A 12,499-nucleotide genomic window follows, 5' to 3' on the forward strand; every position below is an offset into this window, starting at 1 on the left:
GCTTGTTGATTTAATGAATGATTAAGGAAATGTTTGCTCATTTGACAAATGAGCAACAAACTATTTGCTCGTTTTACAAATGAGAAACTAAGTTTTTGCTCATTTGTTAAATTAGCAACTAACTATTTGCTCATTTGCTAAATGAGCAAAAAATCGATTGCTCATTTTCCAGATGATCAAAGAAATGTTTGCTTATTTTACAAATGAGTAACTAATTATTTGCTTATTTGACAAATGAGCAAACTAATGGTTGCTCATTTCACAAATGAGTAAACTACACTCAATTAGCATGTAGAGTAGTTTGAAAATTTTGAGTAGTTAATGAAATTTATTTCTTTTGGCTATTGGGAAAACAATACAAAAGACACCCACTATTATAGGTTATAAAATTGCAAAAAACTGCTTTGCTCATTTATCAAATGAGCAAACTATTTAATGCTCATTTGTCAAATGAGCAGATAATTTTGGCTCATTTTAACAAAAATTAATATTTTAATTCTTTACTAATTTGTCCAAAATGAGCAATTAATTTTTTGCTCATTTGTCAAATGAGCAAAAAAATTCAATGCTCATTTTGTCAAATTAATGCTCATTTGTGAGTGTGTTTGAATGTTTTAAATATGTTAGCCTACTAGCTCAAGGGTAGAGCATTGTGCAAATGCACAAAAGATGTGGGTTCGAATCCCACATAGGTTCATTTATGTAATGTGGAGACACAAGTTTGTATGAGAGTTTAATTGTAACAAAGTTTATATAATTATAAATCATTTCAAACCATTTTTTTGCTCATATAATTTAGTATGAATTTGATTTTTTTTTTAATTAATTTTGTTTATAGAGATAACCTATGTAGGAATTGAACCTACATCCCCTATGCATTTGCATAGTGCTCTACCAATTGAGCTAATAGGTTTATCATATGTTTTAAATCATTTTCTATGTTATAAATTTTTAATCAGCTCATTTGATAAATCAACAAAGAATTGTTTGCTCATTTGATAAAATGAACAAAGAATTGTTGCTTATTTTGATAGCATAAAATAAAAGACTGCTTAAAGGGATTGTATAACTAGTAAAATCAAGAATATTCGATGTATCACATAATACCAAGCAAAAATAAGTAGTATATTGCTGCAGAAAATATAGGAGTTCAAACATTGTGACTTGTGAGATCATGTAGTAACACCATAGTAAATCTCTTCAAAGACCACATCAAAATCCAACCACAAAGTTGATAAGCAAGATGTCCAAGAACCAAGTTGATAGTCCAGCTCCCAAAAAAAAAAATCTTTCCAGCATAATCCAGCATGATTTAGTTATTACACTAGAAAATGCACACATCAAGCACGAAACTGAGAGGCAAATAATTTCATTCTTTCCCTTAAGAAGATTTAGTTAAAGCAGAATAACCTGAGCTTTGAGTTTGATAAGTAAATTATCAACAGTTGAGTTAGTGTATGATGTAAGCAAAATAGATGCTCCTCTCATCAACAAAGTCTTGACAGCATATACCATAGTGGATTTTTTCCAGTCCCCGGCATTCCCAGAATAAGAGCGTAATCTTTCACTGTAAAAATCTGCATAGAGAACTAGGTTAACTACTGTTACCAGAAAATACCAACCAGAACATTAAATAGGCCAGTGCGTCTGAAAACAAATTGAGGGGGGGGGGGGCTGAATGGATTCATCAAAAATACTTCACCTTGATAATTGCTCTGCGCTGATCAGCATTTAAATTTTTCTCATACCAAATGTAGGATATATCAGGATCATGGCTAAGTACAGACCCATTGTCGAATCTAGGAGCCTAGAGAACAGCATTGTAGAATTAAAACACAGATTAATCAGTACCAGGGAGAAGCCAAAAATGGAAGTAAGACCTACCTTAAGATCCACAATTAGCTTCCTCAAACGGTCACTTTGTGCACTTAGCAGAAAGAGTTGTACCAGATTGAACCTTAGGGGGGAAAAACACTCAGTTAAGTGTAATTGTACAATCTAACCAGTTTTTTTGACACAACTTAAATAAGTAAGCCATAATTACTCAATTTTAATGATAATAATCGTTCATTAGAATGCCAAAATATATGTTTATCTCTAGTTTAAAACTCTACTAGACTACACAATTATTTCAATGCTACTTTAATTTATCAACAAACCTATGGATGCTCTGAAATTTTTTTACATCAATAATACAACTCGTTGTCAATCAAGTGCAAAGAATGAATACAAAATAATACATTAATCAAAACAAAAAAATGTGAAACCCAAATTTTTGTCATCAAAATCACACAATCTTGATTTAAAATTCGAATTAAATTATCGACAACAACGAAAATCAAAATCAAATTAACTTACAGTGCCTTAAGTATACAAGAAAAACAAAGGATGATGAAAATTTTGTGATGTTCCGAATTTTCCCGATCGTAAATCGCATAACCAGATTTTGGCAAAAAACCTAATTTTCGAAATCAAAATCGCAAAAACATGTTTCAAAATCAATCAAATTCAAAATTAAACTGAAATTTACATACCTTAATAGATTATCGCGAGAAATTGATGAGCAAAAGCAAAGAAATTAATGAAGAGCGAAGAAATGAAAGAGCGTAGAAAAAGCTGAAGGAAGAGAGAGAAAATCTAAAGAGGAGAGAGAAAATCTCAGCGGTTGGATTTGATCTAATCTAGCGGCTAAGACTTTTCCTCACATAAGGTGTGAGTTCTCACATAAAGGGTGGTTCTCACCGGATCCCGACCCTATATATATATACATTTTTATAAACAATCTGATATATAGAACATTAAACATCTTAAATTAACATATATGATTACCTCAAATTAAGTTAAATCAACAAATATTACTCCATATTACAAAAATACAAAACATTATTGTCTCAAAAGTTACTCCCTCCACTCCTAAATAATTGACACGTTTGACTTTTTTCACTATTCATATGTTAGCTTTGACCATTATTTTTTAGTAACGTATTAAAAATAAATTTATCATGAAATATATTGTTAAATAGATATTAATATAAAGTTTCAATATATCAACTTTTTATATATTTTTTACTACTTTCTAATCATATATATTTAAAGTCAAATTATTTCTGCATTGACATATGTCTCACGTTTGACTATCTCAATTATTCAGGAACAGAAAGAGTACATAATACGATTCATCAACCAAAGCTATTCCAAAAGATCTTGTGCTAGCAACTTAATTAGAATTAACTACTCTAATGAGTAAACTTGCATCCATTACAACAAAATTACAATAGCATATAATAATTAGTTTAGACAATTAAACATAAAACCAAACTATGAAAAAAAAAAACAAAACCTGCATTATTACCTTAGCGTCTTTGCACTTTGTACCCTAGACATCAAATTCATGAGATGAAATATTCTCAACCTTCACAATATTAATTAAACATGTTCCCATAAAAAAAAAATTAAACATGTTAATATAATATAATTTCTTTTATGTAATAATGCAATAGCATGACAATATAAACACATCTTATCAAAAACTAGTATAAAAAACTAGTTTTACATTCTTATTATTATTATTTATTTTTTTTTAAAGAAAGTTTTACATTCTTATTTTGGGAGTTGGGTAATTGTTTAAAAACAAAATTCAAATTAAGGAAAAAACAAACAAACAAACATTGTTATGTAAGAATTGAATACAATTAGAAAGAAATTCGGAAAGGGGAAGTTAGTGTGCCACTACGGGTGTGTTGATATTTATTTTGGGTATGCAGATTTCAGCACCCAATGTTATGTACCAAGTAGTTGGATGGAGTTGAGTGGAAGCATAATGATAACACATTTATATATTCATTTTTATATGTATTATTTGCAGGGTTTTATCATATTTTCTCCATATATTTAATCTTTTAGAGTTATTATCTTTTATATTTCGATATTCCTCTCCTTGGTTTGTTTTCCTTGGTTTTTGTAGGAATTGGACTCAATTTTCTAGAAGTTTGCTTTGATCGTGGTTTGGCTTGTGAAAAGGAGAGAATCTACATACAAGAATGCATTTTCAGCTTGCTCCACGGCCTGCCCGTGGTCTAATTCCACTCTCCACAGCCCACCTGTGGTGGTTTCTAATTACTGCGTTTTAGGCCCAAAACTGTGATTTATTTTAGAGTCCAAAACCCAATAGGATTCCTAGTATATAAATAGGTCAAGGAGGAGAGAGAAAACAGATCTTTTATTTAATTTTCACTTTGACGTTATTTTATTTTGGGAGCTCTTTCAACTTTATTCTATTGAAGATTAATTCAAGTCTACATCAATTCAAGTATTTCTTTTCTTTATCTATTATTATTATTGTTATTATGTTTTCTTTTATTCATTATCGTGTTTATTTAATCAATATGTGTGAGTAGTTTAATAACCTAGGGTTACGTTGAACCCTAATATGAGTGAATGTATTGTTTGATCCAAATCCCCAATTTAATCAATTTATAATTCCTCTTTTATTAGGGTTGGTTTTATTATCAATGATTAACTAGAAATAGTATTATTGAATGTGATTAGGTTTACGACGAAAGTTGATTCTTAATTGATTTTAGAACCCTAATTAAAAGTAAGAATCTTTATGCATGAAAATAGCTAATTGTTCTTGCTAGGACTTATGGATGTCGTTTTTAATGTATTTAATATGTATGATTCCATGAAAATAGGTATGATTACATATTAGGGAAGCTATTAGTTGATTGAAAGAAACTCTTAGTATTTGTTATTATAAGGAACATCCGTCCGGTGGAATAATATTCGTTAATTTGATTGTGGGTAAAAGGATTATTTCGATGCATTGATTTATATTAGTGGGGATTCATAATTCTAGGTGTCTTTAGTTTATATTAATCCCCGTATTTATTTTATTTCTTAACATTCCGTAGTTAGTAGTTAATATTCTTCATCATTGAATTAGTTACTTGTTTAGTAATTATTTGAGTCTAATTAATTAGTTGAACTTTAGTCTCTTGGGATTCGACCCTTACTTGCCCGTCTACATAGTAGTGGTTTTCTTGTTAGGTTTATTATTGTTAGGTGCGCGACACGCCTATCACATAATATCCTTTAAAGTAAAAAATCATATCCCACATTGTTACCTATCTTCTTCATCAGATACAACCTTTGAAATACCTAAGTGATTAAGTGCTTAACTGCTATAGTGTCATTTTAGTCCCTAATCTGCATTAGAATGTGAACATAATTAAACGTATAGTAAAGCCACTATTGAATTGCAGATTTAATCAAATATGAGGTGATATGCTATATATTCACAAAAATGTAAAGCAGATCGTTGGATGAATCATTTATTTACCAAATTTTGCAATAATAGATAGATTAGAAACCAACTATTGTAGTGTGCTGCTATATTAAAAATCACTACATATTATAGTGTGAACATCACTTAACTAGTAAAGCACTACTGTAGAGTTACTAATTTAGCTATCATAATCTAAGGAGAAGCTTCTAAATAAGAAGTTAACTCAATACCTTTCTCCTTTCACCTAAAACATTTTCATACTTGATTATTAAATTTGGAGCATTCCTTGCATCTAATCTAATCATAATGGCAACCTTTCTTAGCATTGTTACCATGCTAACAGTGATATTCTCTATCTTCCTCCTCTATCCTTCACTAACTGATGCTCTAACACCCCCACCTCACCAACTGCAGCTGCACCCTCACTTGCATACCCAACCGTTGCAGGCGCACTAGTTGTTTTCCAATGGCCTACTACAAGCTCAAGTATGATTGCGATCAAGTTATTCTTTATGATAGATTCCCGTTACATGGAGTATTACCGACCAATGGACAATTAAGGCGTTACCATCAAAGACAGTGGTGTTCCTCAAATTTCAATGGTATAGCAGCACAAGCATAAGCGGGTCCATGTTCAAGATAATGGAGGTCAATTGACTCGCTTATTTACTCACTCTTGTAAAAGTTTGCTACATTAATTATTTAATTATAATAAGAAGATACAACAATTAAATAACTTAACTTGGAGAAAAAATTTGCGAGTTCGATCTACAAATTAAATACAAGGTACCCAAGCTTAATTAAATGGGTCAATTAATGTGTGGATGCTATATGTGCAATATACGTACACGTACTATGTATGACATATGTGCAATACAAAATTGTATAATAAATGTATTTAAGTTTAATTATAATTTAGTATTAATTTATTTAAACCCACTTGAAAAGATTGTTAAGTTCGTCATTGAGCGCGAGTAAGTGACAATGTAGTTCTTCTGAATTAATTCCCTTGGCTTTGTATATAAACTAAGATATTGTATAAAATGACTTTTTTCTGACCATGTATTTACATATATTGAAAGTGGGTACCATTTGTACCCAATCTGGACAGGTACTAGTGTGGATTGAATAATCCTACCAAAGATTTCTAGAAACACGAGTAGGATGTGCATGGATCTTGCTCTAGTCAAATTATCAAGGATTACTTCACAATAGTCGGGATCTTTGCAAGAAGTATTACACAGAGTTGTACAAGAAAATTGTTGAAGCGTATAAAGTTTAATTCTATCAAACCACTAGGTAATTAGGGGACCAACTTATGGTCCAGAGGAAGAGCCTAGCCTGATGATTTTATAATGTTCTTTGATTGAGAAACCTTTAGACAAAATTGAACATGAAAAACGATCCAATCTAATTCATACAAAGTGTTTGATCAAATGCTGAGCTTGTAATTTGATTGTTGATTCGAGTTCATGCACTACCACTTGTTCACTTTCTTTAGCTAATTCTTTGAAGTTATTGTCATGTCGTGACCACCCAACTCCTTAATTATAAGCTATTGTGGTTCAATGACAATGGTAGTGTGTGGGTCAAGAAAACAAGCCTTAGCGAGTTTTCGCATTGGTGGCTAACAATATAGTACCTATGATTACTTGTGATGTACTCCTTGGAAGAGCTTGGCAAAGTGATCGTGTCGGAGTGTTATGCTTGATACGAGAAAGAACATCTATTTGGTGTTGGTTAATCAACAACACATGTGCTTGAAGCTTCTTCCACCTAATCATCTACAAAAGACGTCTATTGTTGTCCAAGGTGACCAACATGTTTGCTACTCTTATTGTCACGAAGAGCTTTTGGAAACCGCACCTAGCAAGAAGGAAAGACAAGATCAAGTTTTACATGTGCGTCGTGACACTAATTTGTGTGACGGGTCTAAAGTATGGTTGTCCTTATGTGTTCAAAAGTTGCATGCATATTGATCACAAGTATGGTAAGCCAATGGATGAGGGACCATTTGACATTGTAAAGAAATTGGTTATGAAACGTTCAAGGTTCTTCTAAGAATGAACATATAATGTAACGAACATGAACATGTATCAAATTTCATTGAACATATATTAATATGAAAATGGTCATATATGAACATTAATTCCATTTAAAATAATTGATGTTCCATATAAAAGAAACATTTACGATATATTAGATTTAATAGCTAGCCAAAATTTGCCAAATAACTATTTAAACGAAACAAGTAACATTAATTGATAATTTATGCTTCAATTCCATAAATCAAATTGATAATTCGTCTTTAATTTTAGTTATTATAATTTGAATATTAATTTTTTTTTCTACCAATGAACATAAAGTCCATCTAAAATGAACACTTTACAACTTATAACATAATTCAATTAAATATTATTTGAAATCACAAACTCTAATTGAAATTTCTTATTTGATCTATAGAAAATATAGGGAAAAAATGGCAAAAATATGGACTTTTATCATAATTCTAATAATCGTCTGTTGATATGTAAATGACCATATACAAATATATATATATATATATATATATATATATATATATATATATATATATATATATATGTATATATGTATATATATGAACATTTACTAAAATGTAAATGAACATTCATAAAAAGGAATTTTCAACTACGGACTAAATTTTACATTTTTATAATCCTAAGAAGTAGATTAGATTATCCAAAAAGTTATGACATGTAAACTATGTTTTCAATTTTTTGTGTCTAGTAATTTTATAATCTTACAACACAATAAATTAATTCAACATAAAATAAAGTATACCAAACATTATTCTACTATATTATAAGAAATTACTTTTATGACAAAAATTATAAGAAATCACGGACTACTACTGAAATCTCAAATATCTATAGAAAATAATTGAAAAATAATTAGAGTTTGAACTTTTTGTTCGAAAAATAAACAAAATCAACTTACAATTCAATTGTTGGTCGTTCTTTTGGCGACTAGATACTACATCATCAACAACTTCCAATTAAACCCATAAGCCATAACGTTAATCTAACTTTAACAAAATAATCAACTTAATTTATAGATTTTGAGAGAATTTTTGAAACAATTGTTGATTAATTGAATGTACCAAATTAAAGTAATCAACTTTATTAATATCCTTGTATATAAACAAAAAATGACGGAAAATATGACCAGCACTAGTTATAGAAATTATTCAATACAACAAGGCATTAGCTAAATATTCAATGATTTAAACATGTCAATGATTATAAACAAAAATTAATTAATTTTGTAAACACATTAATACTACTTTGACGAAAAAATAAAGAAATAAAATTCACAAACAAGATGATAGTTGAAGAACTTAAAGGTTGACATTGGATGGAACTTGAAGAGAGAGAGAGGGGATGAAGATTGAGAATATATGAAAACTTTTTATTTTGAAAAATATTGATGGCCTGCACAATAAGGATTTCAAATTTTCGGAAATTATGAGAGAGGGAAACTCGGCGCATTTTTGCATATCCCCATCATTTTACACCTATTGCAACGGTCATTAAAACCTAATGCAACGGACAATTTCAAACTGTTGCAATAACATAATAGTGTGTTGCATTTGACATTCTAGTGCAACGGTTCTTTTGTGTTGTTGCATTAAACCGTTGCATTTGACTAAACCGTTGCAATAGACTGTTGCATTAGGTGCAACCGTCGCATCAACTATAACCGTTGCATTATTTGTTTGTTTATGTAGTAATGATTGGAGTATATTTAATCCCTCTCAACCCAAGGAATTTCCAATTTTTATGACTATTACTGTTCTATCACGTGGAAAAACACATTGATTTCCCGTAAATAAATTCATTTTTTGAATAAATTGTAGTTTTTTTTTATTCCACTATTTTTCTTTGAAACCACTTGTGGATATATAAATTAATAGATGTCAATTTCCGCCAAAGATAAGAGGCTTTGGGGGAAAGGACCTAAGGAAACAAGTTCGTTACAACCTCTAGAATCCCACCTAGCAACGTGGTGAGTTAGAGTATTACCCGCACGTTTAACGTGAGAAATCGAAAAGGCAACAAAAAGATTGGACAAAACACAAATATCATCAACAAGCAAAGAGAAAGAAGTATACCTGGTAGCCTTCTTATTCACCCTTTGAACAACATAGGATGCGTCACTCTCTAGAATCACTGAAGAATATCCAAACCTTGCAGCTACTTGGAGTCCATACCAACACGCAGCAGCTTCAGCCACATCAGGAGCCCACCCGCCTTCTCGTTTCGAATAGCAGCCACCAAAATTTTCCCCGTATCATCCCTGATCACAACCCTAGGCCTGTCGTATTCCTAACGTGAGCATCACAGTTCATTTTCACTACCCCCCAGCAAGGTCGAGACTAAGAATTTGCAGAGGGAAGCCCTTGCATTCCCTGTCCCATGAATACATTCTTCGCATAATCACCATACTCAAGAACATACTTTGACAAATTTGACGCAACACTAACAGGGTAAACAGACACATTGTCAAATATAGTCGTGTTATGGAACCACCATGCTGCCCATGCTAGAGTAGCAAAGGCTCTCACCTCTTCACTATTCACCTCAGAAGCCAGCCACAACAGTCTTTCCCTAAAGCTCAAAGACTGGGTTTGAGCAATCAGCGAGGAGAAATTACTCGCAACCCAAATGTCCATCGCTGCCTTACAATCGAAAGTAGCATGAATCACCAATTCATCTCCATTCCCACAAATCGAACAAGTCTTACTATCCACCATGTGCCGAAAATGTAGTCTTTCTCTAACAGAAAGAAAACCTTTGCACGCCCTCCATAGAAAGTGTGAAAGTTTCGGAGGTCCTTTAATACCCCAAATTAACCTCCAAACATCGTCTTGAGCCTGGGATTGCGCCCTTGTTGGTCCTAGCTTTCCCAGCCAATACCCCGAGCGGACTGAATACTCACCACATTTAGACGGCCACCAAAACGTCACATCCTTAGTAGTTCGATGGGACATTGGAATAGATTAAATTAATGCTTGATCCACCGCATTAAAATTATCTTTAAGCACATCCTCACGCTAAGCCATGGTGTCATGATCAATTAAATCACTAACTCGCAGTCCCAAATTGCTATGCTGCAAAGGTGTCTGGACACACACAGAGGAACTCCCTGACAGCCAAGCAGAATCCCAAATCAAAATGTTACTTCCATTCCCCACCCTCCATTTCAACCCCTTAAGTACAATGACTAAGCTCCCCACATACTCCTCCAAGTGTAGCTAGGATCAAAACCCCTACTAGCCTCCAACACATCGTAATTTTTATAGTATTTCACTTTCAAAATAGAATGTAGGAGAGTACCTTGATTATGATGGAGCCGCAAACATTATTTTGCCAATAAAGCTTGGTTGAAAACTCGCAAGTCACGGAAACCCATGCCGCCCGTATTTTTTTATTTACACAACTCATCCCATTTTTGCCAATTGAGCTTTTTCCTGGATTCCGTCGAGCCCCACCAAAATCGAGGCAAAAGGGAATGAATTTCATCAATAATACCATCGGGGATCCTCAAAATACTCATCATATATGTCAGGATCGCCTGAGCTACTGCCTTAATCAACACTTCTTTTCCTGGCATTGACAAAAGTTTTTCCTTCCAACCCTGCAATTTTTTCCAGAGACGCTCCTTGAGCCCTGCAAAAATAGCCCTCTTCGATCTACTAATAATCATCGGTAGTCCAAGATATTTCTCATGCCTATCCACTTCCCGAACTTCCAATGTATCCACAATTTCTTTTCGATGGTCGACACAAACTTTTTTACTAAAAGCCACTTCAGGTTTGTTTAAATTAATTTTTTGGCCCGAAGCTCTCTCATACTTGCTAATAATATTATCTATCACAGAGCACTCTTGAGAATTAGCTCTAGCAAATATAATATTGTCATCGGCAAAGAATAAATGTGACACACAGGGAACACCCCTGCAAATCCTGGCGCCATGAATAAGTCCATCTCTAGCAGCTTTATTGATCAGAGTCGAAAAAGTGTCAGCACGTAATAAGAACAAATACGGGGAAATTGGATCTCCTTGCCGTAGACCTCTAGATGGAGTAACCGACCCTGATATTTGCCCGTTTTTTTAAAAGCAAACTGAACACTCTGCAAACAACTCATAACTCTACCAATCCATGCCTCTGAAAAACCCATTTTACACATTACCTTTTCCAGGAAGACCCACACCACCCGATCATAAGCCTTACTCATATCCAATTTCAATGCAATGCTACCATCTTTACCCTCCCCTCCACGCTTCATAGCATGGAAAATTTCGAAAGCCACAAGAGCATTGTCCGATATAAGGCGACCCGAAATGAACGCACTCTGATTAAGGGAGATCACCTTATCCAAAATTCCCTTCAATTTATTAACCACTGTTTTCGAAACAATTTTATAAAATCCATTACAACAACTAATAGGCCCAAATTCCGAAATATGAGATGGAGATTCACACTTCGGAATAAGGACAATGCAAGTATTATTCACTTCCGACAAAGTCACATCCCCCCTCCACCATGCTTGCACAAAAGGCTATGATATCAGGACCAACAATATGCCAGAATTTTTGGAAAAAAAGAGCATGCATACCATTGGGGTCGGGTGCTTTGTTCGGGTGCATCTGGAAAAGAGCACTTATAATCTCCTCCGCAGTCGGCTCACAGTCTAGCATTGTATTCATATCATCTGAGACAACCCTTTCTATGCCCTCCATCGCATCTTGAAAACCCGTCGGAGAACTAGTGGCAAAACGATTAGAAAAATACGCAGATATTAGCCTCTCTAAGTCCACCCGATTCTCGAACCACACACCATTCTCATCATTAAGACCCTTTATTCTGTTTTGAGCTTTTCTCTTACTCGCCTTATGATGAAAATATTTTGTGATTTTATCTCCGTCACGAAGTTTGTTAGGCCTAGCTCTAGCATACCAGTATGATTCCTCCATCCTGTATAAAGCCTCAAGCTCAACTGAAAATGAGTTACACATCTCCAATTTCGCACCATCCATCACACCCCCCCTTCAATTCCCTTAACTTCTCCTCACCCTCTTTAATTCTTTTTTTTTTTCACCGAGCAAAAAGTGAGAGCTGCCCATGAAGCTAAATTTTCTCCGCAAACCGCCACCCTTTTCGCCATG

This window comes from Chenopodium quinoa, unplaced genomic scaffold (genome assembly GCF_001683475.1).
Source record: "Chenopodium quinoa cultivar QQ74 unplaced genomic scaffold, ASM168347v1, whole genome shotgun sequence".
Lineage (NCBI taxonomy): Eukaryota > Viridiplantae > Streptophyta > Magnoliopsida > Caryophyllales > Amaranthaceae > Chenopodium > Chenopodium quinoa.